The sequence below is a fragment of the Propithecus coquereli genome, unplaced genomic scaffold, assembly GCF_000956105.1.
Source record: "Propithecus coquereli isolate 6110/MARCELLA unplaced genomic scaffold, Pcoq_1.0 Scaffold104, whole genome shotgun sequence".
In the NCBI taxonomy this organism is placed as follows: Eukaryota; Metazoa; Chordata; class Mammalia; order Primates; family Indriidae; genus Propithecus; species Propithecus coquereli.
The window spans coordinates 5,202,856-5,216,745 of NW_012134303.1; the positions used below are offsets into that span (position 1 = coordinate 5,202,856).

The 13,890-nt window shown below is 41.6% G+C and overlaps 1 protein-coding gene and 1 pseudogene across 2 annotated transcripts in view; both read left to right on the forward strand.

The window, feature by feature from the left end:
• The window catches only part of ATG4A (autophagy related 4A, cysteine peptidase), a 55,226-nt gene that overhangs the window by 21,188 nt on the left and 20,148 nt on the right, over positions 1–13,890 (forward strand). The gene's annotated exons all lie outside the window — the stretch shown is intronic.
• Positions 5,509–6,570, forward strand: LOC105810454 (annotated as a pseudogene).

Sequence of the window (13,890 nt, forward strand, 5' to 3'; positions counted from 1 at the left end):
TCTTACCTTAAAAGACTGTCCAAAAGTGACTTGGAAGTACAAGGCAGAGCAGAAATAGAAGCCAATCCTCCTAATTAATTAACAGGCCAGAATTCTATTCAGTCTACTATGCTTTCTTTCAAAAAGATTTGGGGAAATAATTTGTTAAAAGATAAACTTAGGCACATTAAAATTTTAAAGAGTTTATTTGAGCAGACAGCAATTCATGAATAGGGCAGCACCAAACCACAGTGGTATGGCTCCACAGTGGGGATGTAACAGGAAAACTTACAAGGCGCTTGCAGAAGTAAAACAAAGGAAATATTTGATTGGTTAAAGTGGAAAGTCCCTAGTTAGAGGTTAATTGGCGGTTTCTGATTGATAAAGTCTCTAGTTAGAGGTTAATTGGTGGTTTCTGATTGGTTAAATTTAAGTTGAATTTTACTGTTTACAGTGAGTTGGTTATTGGTTTACTTAAGTAGGAACCAAAGGCACTGGAGCTGTCTCAGCCTAATGACCTCCCAATTAAAAAACATTTTTAACAAATTCAAGATATTTCTCTGATGAAGACCAGTTAATACTATAGTAGAAAAGAACAATTAATAAGCCTGTGAATTTGTAGTCAAAGTGAGTCTGTAAATATAGATAGCATTTTGGAATACTATAAGTGGAAAAATCTAATAAATTAGCTTTATAGATAATATCTGAGGGCCCTAACTGCTTGCACTTAGATTTGATATGTGTGTGTGTACAGAGGGGTGAAACAAATTCAGAACTATGTCTCTACTCCTGATAACAAAGGAACATTTTGTAGTTAGCATAATTTTGATCTATATTGCCAGTCTATACCAAAAATAAATCTAATATGGAGACTTACCATTTTCTTTTTTCATTAATTAAGGTATACTTACAGACAGTAAAGTCCACAAATCTTAAGTGTACAGTTCAATGAAATTTTATGTATGTGTAAACTCTACCCATATCAGAGATACAGACATTTCTAGCCCCTTGGAAGGTTCTCTCTTGCCTCCTTCCAGGCAACACCCCCCCCCAAGGGTAACAACTATTCTGACCACTATCATCATGGATTCGTTTTGCCTGGTTTCAAACTTTGTATAAATAGAATCATACTGTATGTGCTATTTTATGTCCGGCCTCCTTTGTTTACCATAATGTCTGTGAGATTCAGTTGTTTTCCATTGCTGTGTAGCATTGCCAAGTATGATACACCAGACATTTTTTTATTCATTCCCCTGTTGATGGACATTTGGGTTGTTTCTAGGTTTTAGAAATCATGAATAAGGCTGCTATGGACATTTTTGACCATATATTTCCATGGACATAAGCACTCGTTTACTTGGATGTAAACCTAGGAGTGGAATCGCTAGGGTAGGTGCAATAAAAAACATTTTAATTTAGAAAAGTCTTAGTGAAGAAACCGATGGCCGAGCATCTTATAAGGAAACCCACTTTATGAAGTCACAGTTGGAGATGAAAATGGGTCTATGTTTTGTTTAGCAGGTCAAGATTCCCTGCCTGTCATACTTTAGAGAGTCTTTTTGCTTCTGTCAGCGGGCTGGGTCTTTCATGCTTGTGAGGAGATATTTATTTTCTTGGTGTCTGGTACATAGGGTGCACATCAGGGATGAGGAGCCATTTAATTGCAAGCTGTATCTTTTTTGGATGGGGTCAAATTGTCTTTTCTTGGGCAACATGGCTCAAATAATCATAAAATAACATCAGAAAATCAAGTTCACATTACAGAAATTTGCCTGAGGATTAACTTGGAATAAATCTGTTGTTTTGAAAGTGAAGGTACTCGTGTAATTTTATGTAATCCAAAAACTTAACTCTGACAGTACAGTTTTACATGACTTCAAAGGTAAAAAATTTTTAAACATCGTATGTCTGCTGGCAACATTCACTAATGAAGTGTGATGTTGAAAGGGTATGGGGAAAATTTCTGTGGTCTGAGAAGAGGGTGAGGTGGTTTTAAACCAAGGAATAAACTGGGCAAGTGTTCTAAATGAAGAGTCCTCTTCCTGGAAAGACTCCATATTTTTCCCGTGGTGGTGTAACACTTAGCATGCCACAAGACCTCTTCCTCAACAAAGATAGTTACTTCCAGTCTTTGTTTTTTAAACAGAATTTAATTTGATAATGAATGTCCAAAAAACTGGGATTTGCTTTACAAGCAATTACTTGGCGCACCAGTTCTGTTCTGCAAATTGCAGACTGCCTACACTTAGTTCTGGTTGTATTCGAAAACTTTCAGGGGCCATTGAAGCCTGCGTTAAGTCCAGAATCCTTACCAAGGCTGCCAAAGCCAGCATCCCCTGGCCCTGCCTGCCTCCCCAACATCAACCCTTGCCAGGATCCACACAGCATCGCTATTCCAGTCTCTTAGCCCTTCACATTTTGTTACAAGCTTCCCCTGCCTGGAATGTCCTTTCCCTGCCTGATTCCCTTAACTCTCACTCATTCTTTAAGACTGAATGCTGCCATCACCTTTCTATCCACAGCCTCCTCTGTGCCCCAGATTGGCTCAGATGAGCCCCTTCTGTGCTCCCTTATCCCCCTGTGCAGACACACTGTATCAAAATGAACTCTTCCATCCCTCTTTCTTCCCATTAGAAGCAAAATTACTAAGATATGTTGCTATCCCCAGGGCCTAGCACAGTGCTGGTCACATGGTAGGCACTCAGTAAAGGATTGTTAAATTGACATTTGGGTGGACATATAAACCAGCTTTTAGACTTTTTGCACTGTACCCATCCATCCAATAAACATTCCACCCAAGAGGATGCCTTATTGCAAGGCACTGTGACCAGAACTGTAGGAGATACAGAGATGAACGCTACGTGGACTGAGACCTTAAGGAGTTCATTTCAATAGCAGACATACTGTGTCTGCAAATAACAATAACCTAAACACAAAGTGCTCAGCGCCATAAAGGAGATGTAAGTATAAAGGACTATGGAGGTTTAGAAGAAGGAGCAAGTACGTTTTGTTGGGAAAATTGAAAAAGGATTCATTAAAAAAGTAGTATTTATGGGAGGACTTAAGGGCAAGTAGGATGTGAAGGAGCAAAGATAAGCATCTCCAATGTATCGTGTGGCTTATTTTGGATGAAAAGAATAGATAGATATCATGAAGGGGAAATGAGCAGTGGTAAACAGCTGGAAACATAGGAAGTGGCCCTATTGGAAAGGGCCAAGTTAAATGCCAAATTGATGAGTTTGTATTTGATTCCTATCAGGTGGACCAGCCTTGGAAGCTCATGGAAATTTTTGAGCAGTTTAGTGACACCGGCAGAGAGATCCCTTAAAATTATTCTGGTAATGGCATATCTTAGTATCTTCTTAGTAAATCATTATTAACTAATTAATTGCTAAGCTTATAGTTTTGCTAAATAGTATGGAAAAACCCGAAGGCCTTTAGCTCTTTGACCTTTTTGCACCAGTCTTTTCTCACTGGAAATCTAGATGTGGTAACAGATCATATGACCAATTAGTTCTGAGAAATGGAAATTGAAAATGACAGGGGAAAAAAGAAACACTACCAAGACAGAAATGCCTCATAAGAATGCATAGACATATAAAGTGTTGCTTGCTTAGGAACCGTGTCCAATACATTGCCTTTAACTGTCTGGAAAAATCCAGACACAGTATATGAATTATATTGTTAATATTTATTCCTTTGGGGGTAGTTTAGATCACTTCCAGTTAAACATAACCATAGTGTTCTAACCTCAGACTCTCTACTCTTATTCTCCCCCATAAACAGTGGGTACTGCATTGTCGGTTTGTTTTATAGTATGTTATATAACCAGAGCATCTGGTTTCTTGCCACTTTAGGCCAGGCCTTCAACACTTTATGCCTGGATTATTACAACAGCTTTCTCATTGGTCTCTTTGTCTCCTGTGCCTTGAATCCAGCTTTTATTGTAACAGCAACATGCAGTGGGAAGAATACTGGATAGAGTGTAAGATTAACTGCATTTGAATTCTGGTTATACTGCTCGCTAGCTGTATGACCATGGGCAAGACGTATCACCTCTCTGAGACTCAACTCAGTTTCCTCAACTCTCAAGTGGAGGTACTGGTCCCTGTCCTGCCTCTCTCAGGGGGCTGTCTCCATGATCATATGAAAGTGCTTTGAAAACTGCCACTAGCTTTACTGAGAGTTGCGCTCTACTGGCTGGCTTTACACCTTCCACAATATAGTACCATGCCACCCCTCTGATCTCATTTCTCAATATGCCCCAGAACCTACCCCCCTCTCCAATGTATACATAAGTATGGTCTTCCCCTCATCTGGAATATTCTCCCCTCTTACCTCTACTTATCCAAATCTAAGCAATAATTTAAGGATTAGTTCAAATCCCACTTCCTCCTTGAAATCTTTCCTGATGAGTCCGATGCTCCTTGATTTCCTCCTTTTCTGAATTTCGACAGCACTTAGTTGTTATCAACACTTGCCCATACGTTGCCTTTTTTTATTAGCTCTTTCTTTCACATAAGACTCATATGTTTAATTAGATTATGATTTTATGATGCCTTAGCTGGTTCAGTTAACATTTAATGAGTGTAAATGAGGATGCTTCTTCTTTATTCCTAACAGAACCAAGTTCGGAACTTAATAAATAATTGTTGGTTCATTTATTTAGAAATTCACATACAGACTCTATTAAGAGAGAGACAAGTGGACCCATCATCTCTTTCTAAGGTTTACAGTACTTCTCTCCTAACAACTCTTCCCGCCGCCACCTGCTACAGAACCATAGGAAAGCCCTTGGAGTAGAACTGTTCTATCGAACTTTCTGAGATGAGGAAACTGTTCTCTATCTCTGCTGTCCAATACAGTAGCCGTTAACCCCGTGTTGCTATTGAGTGCTTGCGACGTGGCTAGTGCAACTGAGGAACTGAATTTTTAATTGTCTTTACTTTGAATTAAATAGCTGCATGTGGCTAGTGGCTACTGTATTGGACAGTGTAGGTCTATACCAGTGGCTTTGTAACTTTTTTGATCACAACGACACAATGAGAAATACATTTTACATCGCAACCTTGTTTTTCTATACACAAACAGGTTTCCTGAAGCAATACTATCCTTATTATGTGCAATATATTCTAATATTTTCTGTTCTATTCAATTTCATTTTTTAAAAACTAATTGCAACCCACTATATAGGTTTTACAGCTCACTGATGAATTATGATCTGCTACTTGAAAAACACACTGCTCATTTTATAGATGGAGAGTCTGAGGACCAGAGAAGCACAGTAGGTTCTCCAAGGTCACACAGCAAGTTAAGTGGTAGGGTGGGACTAGAACTCAAATTTTGGGGTTCCTAGACTAGAGCTGTTTCCAGGAGGGGTGGAGGTGTTTCCTCCACTTCCTTTTCCTCCTACTCCTCACCATGCTGGATATTCAAGAAAAATCAGTTGGCACCGTCACTTCCGCTTCCGTCAAGTAAGGGGTCGTGGCCGCACCCGTTCCTCTCTCACCCAGGTGTGGGCGACTTGCTATGTCTGGCCTCAAAGGAAACACGGTAATGACACCCAGCTTCGACGGTGGGAGGGCCAGGTTGGGGGCCGGCAGCGGCGGCGCCACCCCCCCGGGAGGGCAGCTTTTGGCTACCGAGAAGGAGGCCACAGCCCGCCCAGATGTAGGGGGAGGGGAAGCCGGCGCAGTGACTGGCGGAAGCCCCAGGGGGAGCCCCCCGGCCTCCCTCACGCCAGACGCCTGGAGGGTCGCGCGGCCGGCACCCATTGGTGCCACGGTCCCCGACGTCACCGCCACCCCTGCGAGGCTGCTGCTCTTCCCGCCCAGCCGCCCCACGTTGCCGCCGGAGGGGATGGAAGCCTCAGCCGCCGACGCCATCCTGGCGCCCGAAGATGAGGTGAGCGGGTGTGAGCCGGAGCCTCCCGGGATGCCGGCGGCTGGCCCGCCCTTGCTGGAGTCGGTCGGGGAGGCCAGTTATGGCCCCAGCACGGATGGGTCACTACCCTCGCCGCCACCCCCAGCAGAGGAGGAGGACGACGAGTTGTACTGGCAGTCGCTGGAGATTATCTCTCGGTACTTTTGGGAGCAGGCAGCCGGCGCCAAGGATGCAAAGCCAATGGGCAGGCCTGGGGCCACCAGCAGGAGGGCGCTGGAGACCTTGCGACGGGTCGGGAGCGGTATTCAGCGCAGACGCGAGACGGCCTTCCGAGGCCTGCTTCGGAAACTGGACGTGAAAAACGAAGATGATGTGAAATCTTTGTCTTCAGTTATGGTCCGTGTTTTCAGTGACAACGAAACAAACTGGTGCAGGATTGTGACTCTAATTTCTTTTGGTGCTTTTGTGGCCAAACACTTGAAGAGCATAAACCAAGAAAGCTGCATCGAACTATTAGCAGAAAGTATCGCGGGCATTATTGTAAGGACAAACCGAGACTGGCTGGTGAAACAAAGAGGCTGGGATGGGTTCGTAGAGTTCTTCCACGCAGAGGATCTAGAAGGCAACATCGGAAATGTGCTGCTGGTTTTTTTACTTTTTGCTGGAGTAGGAGCCGCTTTGGCATATCTAATAAGAAGAGCCTTGTAAGTGCAGTTTTTGATTTCTAACTGACAACAGCCGCCAGAACCACGTACATCTGTCAAATCAAAAGTATTTACGAAGTTGAACTTAAAGCTACCCAGGCTGTGACCTCCAAGAGTTCCACTCTAGCAACCTAGCCAGAAAAGCAAGTGGCAAGAGGATCATGGCTAACAAGAATAAATAAATGGGAAAAGTGGCCCCCCTTGATTGAAGAGTCACTTTCTGAAAGAAGAAAAAGTTCGGTTTCAGCAACAAGCAAACTTTGGGAGGCCACGGGGGAGGACCTTTAGATTTAGTGAAGATGCGGTGGAAAGACTTACTTCCTTGTTGAGAATAGGAGAGTGGCCAGTAGCTGGGCTAGTCATAGAATTCATTAAATATGCCCACAAATTCATTCATGGACTTGGGTGAATGTTCAGGACTTTTATACCTGTTCTATGTTGGCTTGGTTTGAATGATTCTTAGTTTATTAGCCTAGTACTGGCCAAGAATACTTGACTTAGGCTTAATAATTAGTTACAAATATGGAATTAATAATTAGTTACAAATATGGAATATCCTCAGTTTTTAAGACAAAATCAACTTGTAAATGTATTTGTAAAAATGGTATATATTTTTACAGAAAGTCTATTTCTTGGAAAAATAAGGGGGGGTGAGTCTCAAATTTAAATTAGTCTTTTTCATACCCTTTTGAACTTTGAAACTTCTGTAGTTAGGAACCTATTTCTTACAGGTTTATGCTAAACTTTGTCCTGGTCAGTTCTAGAGTGTATACAGAACCAATTGATGTAATTGTATGCAACCTGGTTTTGTAGTGGAACAAATTTGATTCACAAATATGCAGGCTTTAATTTTCCTGTCTGATTTTAGAAGCAGTCCGTACATGGGTTTTTCTTTGAAAACCTGGGATTGAGAGGTTGAAGAATGGACATTAATCTTTTCACTTTGTTATATGTAGGTTTCCAATAATTGAGTCAAAGAAAAGTTTTAAGGTTGGGGGGACTGATGACTTATAGATAATGGGCTCTGACTGGGCAACTACTTATTTGAGTTCCTTTTATTTGGCCTAATTTAACTGGTGAAATTTAAACTGAGTTCATAAGCTCATCTTTAAAGGTTTTACTAAGATTTTCGGCTGTTCCAAATGGGACTTACTAGTGTGTGTATAAAAAGATCACGTTAGATGGATGGATGAGAGATACTTCATTCCTTGTTTGCTTAATAAATTGTAAAGTGATGAAAAAAAAATCAGTTGACAGACTAGTCATTTTGACTAAATATTGTAATGGTGTCTTGATTCCTACATGAACCATGAGCTCAATATTTGAGTATTGCTGCTTTTTAGTTTGGTTTTACTGTCCAAAATCAAAGACACAATACCACGGAGTCTTACTTTTGACCTACTGCATGAGTTGGCAGTGGCACAGATGTGAAACTGTCCTGCTTGGGAACACAATCATGCTTTCCTTCAATTATTCAGGGACAACTGACTAGCAGGTCGATTCTTAAGAACAAAAAAAAAACCTATCGATGAAGAATCAAGGTGATTCTCCTCTTAGTTTGTGGAAAAAGTACCCCAAGCCTTGAATTATATAGCCAACCAAATATTTTTCTCTGTCTATACGTCCAGCGTGCTACCCTCTCTGTATGCCTTATCAACAAAGATGATAGCCTTTACAGACGTGGCATGTTCTGAACAGTGCCTTTTTTCTCACAGATAGTTAGACTATCCTCTCAAAGCTAGTCTCTTTTTTGTTCTTCTGTAAATTCCTCTCTCCAAAAAGAGCCGAGTTATCTTATTAGAAGTAAAAAGAGGCAGCAATTTGAAGGTGCAGTGGGCTGTCTGTTAGGTGCATTCCTGACCAGTTTGTGCATGGAATCCCCTTTCCTCATGGATGTTTCCAAAGGCACTTCAGTCAGCAGACAGTTGGCAGTAATTTGTCCCTAAGTGAAAACAACAACAACAACACACTTAAATAGGCAATAAATTTTTCAAAAGCATCACTTTAAAGGAAACACAGAAATAGCCTAATTTTGCATTATATTTGCCATTGGGATTGCCATTATGTCAGTGGGATGAATTGACTGAAATCTTTAAGAAATGTTATATTTTGTGAGGCCAAGTTATCTGTAAAAAATGTTGCATATTTGTGGGGCCCGATTGTAGCTGAAAACCAAAGGGCCTTATCACTTACCAATGGTCCCTTGCCAACTTGACCTTTATTCCTTTGCTGACTTGCCCTGAAATGTATCGGTGCAGCCTCCTGTGCTCCAACACCACCCACACTAGTCAGTTAAACAGAATCCCGTAAGTCTTCTCTACGTGAATGATAACCCTTTGGTTAAGATTCTCTAATCTAAGTCTGAAAATGATACCGTTCTCTTGGGGAGTCAAAGTTTATACTGGTCTATAGAGAAATCATTCATGTCTTTTGCATTATTTGATAAATTAGCATTGCGAGGGTGTGACTTGCTGAGTACATTCAAGAAAACTTGCAGTTTTGAATGTGAAAATCGACTTGAAATGCTAAGAATTGTTGCCCAGTCTTCTGCTTTCTAAGTTCTTGGTTGTCAGAAGAACAGGGTACAAGGAGGAAGACAAATGAAGACGGGGCAGGGGCTGTGCCCAGGTGAGCAGAGGCTGGGGACAAACAGGGTGGTAAGTGAGCCCAGGAGGAAGGAGATGAAGGCACATTGTAGGCTGGGCCAGAGCTTTGGTCTTCTGGATGTCCTGCCTTCCTAGGCTTTGCTAATTAACCTGACATCTACCATGCCTGTCTTCAAAAGCAGGTTGACTTCCCTCTCACTTTTTTTAAAACCTCTACTCACTTTGTCAACCAAATCCATGAGTCCAACAGGTTCTGGCTAGACCAAGCTTATCTCCCTACCCATCCCCATGTTTTTCTGCCACCATTTATTTCATCACCCACACTTGAAAACTGCAAGTTATTTTTGACTCTCTCTCTCTCACTCTCCCCAGCCCCACCCCACTCTCAGTTGCTTGCCAAGTCCTTTTGGTGTTCCCTCAACCAGGAATTTCCTCCCATCCCCCTTACCACTTATATCTTATTTCCATTAAGGCTCAGCTCTGATGCCACATTTTTATGTTGTAGAAGGCCCATTCACCCTCCCCCCATTGGAATTAATTACTATATTTATTTCCTTTCCTCCCCCTGCCTTCTACATTACTATTTTTTCCACTTACTACATTTCTTTTTAGTTATTTCCAGACTCATCCTCTCCACTTGATTAAAAAGCTTTTGGAGGGCTGGGCATGGTAACTCAGACCTATAATACTAACACTTTCAGAGGCCAAAGCAAAAGCATCATTTGAGGCCAGGAGTTTGAGACCAGCCTGGGCAACATGGCAAGACCCTATCTCTACAAAAAATAGAAAAATCAGCTGGGCATGGTGACACACATCTATAGTCCCAGCTATTTGGGAAGGTGAGGCAGGAGGATCCCTTTAGCCCAAGAGTTCAAGGTTGCAGTGAGCTATGATCATGCGACACCAAAAAAAAAAAAAAAAAAAAAAAAAAAAAGTAGAAGTAAAAGAGAGCTTCTAGAAGATGGAAACTGTATTTCACTAATGTTTTATCCTCTATGCTTAATACATAGTAGGTACTCTGTAAAGTTTATGGAATGAAATACAAATGAATATTCAGCCATTACCATACCTATCCCCCTGTGGACATTTTCCTATGTTTTAGAAGATGTGATCTGACTGTATGTTAAATATGTATGTATTGCTGAGAAGGCTGTTTTGGAAATAGCAGCGTCCTGGCATGCTGTTAGAATTGGGTGACCTACAAGGAAGTTACCCTATATCTCAGGCCCCTTCTGGCCCTGAGATTCTATGGCTTTTTGATTTCACTTATAGAGTTTGTGGTATTTCTTTAGCACAATCTCCATAGAATTTAGGAACCCTGATGTACAAGTGTCTTTGTTAAGCCCTATCAGAAAAATTGTTTCTCAAAGGGATTTTTCTCATTTATTTGTAATTTTCCAAAATAACAGTTAGAAATGTAGTCAACTGCTGGAAAACATATTGTTAAAGTAAGACATCAGCAAAAATGGCAGAGTAAGGACCTCTGAAAAAATCTTTCCATAATAGTAATGAAAAAAATGTGCAGAAATGGTCAGAATCAACTTTTGTCAGAACTCTGGAAATTAACTAAAGGTTTGCAGCAATCCAGGGAGCATGTTGGCAAGAACGGTGAGCTTTGTGGTGTTTTAAATCACTCTATTCCCATCCCTTGCTCCCTCTGCAGTAGCCTTGAAAATCACTGGGAAAAGCAGTAGCCTGGTAGCCCCCAGAGGAGACAGAATGGGGTTAGAGCTCTTTAAGGCCTCATTTCTAGTGTCATTATTTGATCTGTCCAGCGGTTCCCAGGAAGACCCCACTTGCAAACTGTATTTATTTGACCTGACTCAGAGCTGCACAAAGCCTTTTTTCCCCAGGGTCGTTTTCTTTGAAAACTGTTGGAGGCAATCAATTAACTTTTCAGCTGCCTGAGGCAGTGGATAACATCTCCAGCTAACCAAAAAGCTTAAAAAAGGAAAAGCTGAGGAATGAGATTTCTTGGGGCTTTGAAAATCTTGGGCATATTCCTGGGAATCTAGAAGACCACATGCATGCATAGGGCTGTGTGCCTTCCCAGGGTTGTGCGCATGCTCAGGAAAGACCTGACTAGGCCCTGAGCATTCCCTCTGGCTGATCTCAAGCCCTGCACAAGCAGAAAGCGAAGCCAAAGGCAGAGCTATCAACTGCCTGGCTGAGTGTTGAAGACATGCCCCAACATGTACACAGAGCCCCTTGGCCAAGAGTGGGGACTTTTTGATTCCAGTTTAAGGAAATCTTTGTCCAATTATTAGCTTGTCACTAAGTTAACCCAGCAGAGACTTCAGTACGATAATTATTATTAAAGTAAAATGGAACAGGGTGAAGGTGGTGGTCCCTGAGACCTTCTAGAAGCTAATTCTTGGTCCAGCAAGTTGCATATTTGTGGCTTTGCCTGTACAGCCCCTGTCTCTTTAAACAGGCTGAAAGGGAAGGGAACTTACATCAAGCTATTGTCTGTTTTTTAAATTTTTTCAGGCAAGGTAAAAGTAGTTTGTGAATTATTTTTTTTTTTAAAAAAAGGATCGCTGCCATTCAGAAGTAATTGTGTTGGAAACAAGATTTCACTTCTGCACCTCGACCGCTTCCTAGATTGCTTCTTCAGCAGTCTGAGTTCTCCCTGTGTGGGACCTGCTCCTCCCCAGACCCTGTTGTACATAATCTCCCCATGTCACTGCTCTTTGCTTCTGTTAATTCCATCTTCTGTTCTGCCTTTCATTTGTTCCATACATGTAGCTTTGACTCAGGGCTGGCTGTGGCCTGACACCTTGCATCTGTCTTCTAAGAGGAGAATCAAGAAGAACAGAGACTGTATTGACCTTCTTGCTGGCCTAGTTAGGCCCAAGAGGGGGTAAAGAGCAAGAGACAAATTCTTTGGCTACCATTTTGGTCAGAGCCATCCCAAATGAAGCAGGGCAGTTGTCACAGGCTTTAACAGGCGGTACTAATTTGACCAGATAGCTGGGCAGTGACTCACTGAGACAGGGTTGGCGATAGAGAAATGGTTTTTTTTGGCCAGTACTAAAAAAAGACCCAAGGCTTATATGCATACATGCTGTACATTCATCCAATACCACCCTTCCTCACCCCTACCAGGGCAATGCCAGAGAGGTTGCCTTTTCCCACACTCCTCTCAAGCTACTTATTTTCTGATTTTCTTTCTCTTTCTAGGCTACAGTGGATGTTCGTCTTAAACTGATTTCTCCTGCCTGCGTGGGGTAGAGGGTGTAGGGTGGGGAGGTACACAGTGTGATTTTCCCCGCCTCGATCCACCACCTCCTGGGGATGGCCTGACCTGGGTGATCATTTTTAGACTGGTATTTCCTGGGCATGGGCCAGGGGCTGAGGCCAGCAGCAGAGAGGTTAAGATGGCACAGGCTCCCTGGCAGATTTGGTAGTGATGGATTTTCACTGGGGAATGAAACGGCTGTTTCATTTCTGACTTCTTTAGGTTTGAAACACTGCAGGGACTATAATTTTAATAATTAAAACATATTGTGGAGAAAGGCTATTTAAATCCCTGAATGATTGGAATTCTGTAATATGTTTCAAGAAAAGCACTATCCCAGGTTAGCTGTGTTTCTAAAAGTGCTTGTACAAATTATAACTTCAACTTCCCACAAAGTATTCTGAGCAGTTTTTATGATCAGAAAAGACTCATTTATATTTAGGAGCATTGATTTCTATGAAAACAATGTGCTCCTGCCTTAGAAAACAAAAACAAAACAAAACAATTCATCCTTTTGAGTGAATTAGACATATCCCACAATGCCATTTGCACAGGAAACTCTACCCATAGGGCTTCTAGAAACTATTTTGAGAGAATCTCTGCAGCTACTTGTAGCTATGCAAAAAAAGGGCCCCTACTCTCTCTGCGCTCTCCTCTCCGTAGGGGCTGAGGAGCCTGCAAGAGCTGAGAGGAGGTGTGTGTTGAATGTCTTACCTTTGAACATGAGATACATTTTCTCACAGAAATAACACCATAAGCTGTGAAATATACCATCAGTTTAATTTGTCCTGTTACAGATTAAAATAGGCTTTTGTGGGCTGGCTTGGAAATGTATTTACTACCTATAATATTATTTCTCTCTGAAAATTATTTACAAAGAATGTTGGAGATAGGACCCTTTCATAAGTCAGTCCTGAGTCTTTTAGCAGATGTTTTCCCCATAGGTGGTCCAAGTGTGAATTTGAATTTTAACTCCTCCCATATTATAATACATGATCATGAGATCTGAAAGTATGGCCTGTGAACTAATGAAGTTTAATTCTATTTTTTTTGGTTATTTTATCTTGAGAGATAACCATAGTTATATGAGATAGGAAGAAAAAACTGTTTTTCCTACTCTCACACTCAACACTCAATGCTTCTGATACCAGATGTGTGGGGGTTTTTCCCCACATACCAAGCAATTCTTCAGCAGATACCATCAGTGTGTCCTATAATTCAATTTAATTCTGGAAGTGTCTATCTGGAGTTAGAGTCAGATCCTACAGGTTAAGGGCTCAGTCCCACAACACTGCCCCCACTTCAGATGTCAGTCAGAAGTCCCAGGTTGTGGCCTGTGCTTCTGATCAACCAGCCATAAATTGGGTTCCGTATTTTGCTAGGATGGCTCACAAAACTCAAACACTTTACTTATATTTACCCATTTATTATAAAGGATATTACAAAGGATACAGATGAACAGCCAGATAAAGAGATG